Below are 2,270 nucleotides of genomic sequence, written 5' to 3' on the forward strand. Positions count from 1 at the left end.
AAACAAAAACTTTCAAAGCTCACATATAGTCAAGAAAACCTTAACACATTGCTTGCTAATACAAGAAACGTTGGTAACCGAACTGGAATTGGATATAAACCTGAACCTAAGAAAAGACCATATAGAAATATAGTAGTTCATATGCATAAGAAGTCAAATAATAACATGCCTACTTGTTTCTATTGTGGTACACATGGTCACACATGCACTACATGCTTTATTAGAAATTTGGTGTGCCAAGTGGCAAATATGTTTGGGTAAAGAAGAGGCAAGATCCCTTAGTTACTAACAAGAAGGGACCCAAAATAACTTGGGTACCCGAAAGAGACAAGTAAATTGTGTTTGCAGATGTGCCAAAGGACATTTGAACGTCAAGGGAAAATTCAACAAAAGATGTTCTAGGCACAAGGTTGGTGAGTAGATCAAGGTCATTAAGAAGAAAAGTTATTGAGAAAAGTTGTAAAATGAGCTTTCGTATTTTGCTACCTACCAAGAGTACTTCGCTAAGTAATAAATGGGGAGAAGATAAAGGGAAGAACAATGAAATAGGGAGCACTGCACTATGAATGTCAAATATATAACTTTGATCATATCATCAAACCATCAAACTTTTCATCAAACAAGTGGCAATCTTGACCTATCACCAAAGGGTAAGTAAGTTAAGTCTATTAACAAGGTTACAAAATTATTTCTTATTAAGCTCAAAACTGCTCTTAAAACTGTCAACTTTCTGTCGTTAATCGATTAACCCTTAGTTTAATCGATTAAATGAGTTCTAGTAGCTAAAGCTTTTTGAAATAAATCATTTTAATCGATTAAATTTTGTGATAATCGATTACCTGGGCTCAATTTTTTCCTGAAATTAATTTGTTGTTGTTTTGTGGCTTACATATATATTTTTTTGTCAAGTACATCTCATGGTTATGACTGTACCATCTTTTAATATTTTGTAACTATGTTGAACCTTGCTAATTATGTTAAATAGATTTTTTTTTGCGTGAATCTTGAACATGTCTTAATTGTGTATTATAATTGAATGATTGAAATATGATTTAAAATGAAAATTGCCTAACAAGTTGTAATAAGTGGTGATAATGGCATCTAACAAGTGGTATCATCTAACAAGTGGTACTAACAAGTGGCATACATATATGTTTAATCATTCCATGTCTAAACTATTTACATAATGATATGTCATGCAAAATCTGTCTATAGAGTCAAAAATCAATAAATTACAGTTTAAGCTTCTCAAACTGGTTATTGCCTATGCTAATAATTACAGTTTTTTTTTTAATAAATTGCTACATCTCTTATTACTTTTGAGTAGAATTGAATATTCGTATCTTTTTTATAATGTCAGTAGCATATAATTATTAGTATAAGTATATATAAAGATGAAAGTAGAAGTTATAAAATATGAAATAGGAAAATCCAAAATAACTTCAGTAGCATAGATAAAATTCTTACAAAATAGTTAGCTTGTGAGAAAAAATAGAATAAGTCTATAATCTTTGATTTAATTATATTTTGACACCTCTTCAAAAGTGTGATCCTCGTAAATTGAAAACGTTGTGTCAAAGGTGAACATGTGATAATCTTCACATAGGGATTAAGGCATCAAGATGCGTTTAATATTTGAGATCCGATGGAGTGTATAGTTTTTACATGCTATAGTTTCTTACAAAAGAGTTAGCATATGAGAAAGAATAAGTTTGACCTTTTGATTTCATTATGTTTTGAACATCTTCAAAAGTGTCATTTTCTTGACAATAAATTTTTTGATTAAAAATGTATCTTTGATAATCTTCAGAGGGGATGACTAAGACATCAAGAGGTGAAGTTTTTTTAGTTTTTGAGTATTGCAAATAATACAATATGTTCTCTGTTTAAAAAATAACATAAAATAATCATATATAACCTCTTGATCTTTTTTATAATCATGTTTTGCATTCAATTATTGCAAAATTATTTGTAATCTATATGTTACAAAGTCAAACATAAAACCATGAGATATAGTAAAAGACAAGTTGAGATATAAAAGTTATACTTATTTAATTACTTAATTATCCTTGTTCAATTTTTTGACTTTATATATTAGTATAGATATATATTCATCTATCAACATTTCAATAGGAAATAATTAAAAAAATCTATTTAAAATCCATATAAACATAATATAGAATGTATTAAATAAAAGTAAATAATAAATATATTAAAAAATAGTAAAAATGTTGATTCTCTTATATTGAGAAATAATCAAATTGTTTCAT

Source organism: Lupinus angustifolius, chromosome LG20 (genome assembly GCF_001865875.1).
Source record: "Lupinus angustifolius cultivar Tanjil chromosome LG20, LupAngTanjil_v1.0, whole genome shotgun sequence".
NCBI lineage: Eukaryota > Viridiplantae > Streptophyta > Magnoliopsida > Fabales > Fabaceae > Lupinus > Lupinus angustifolius.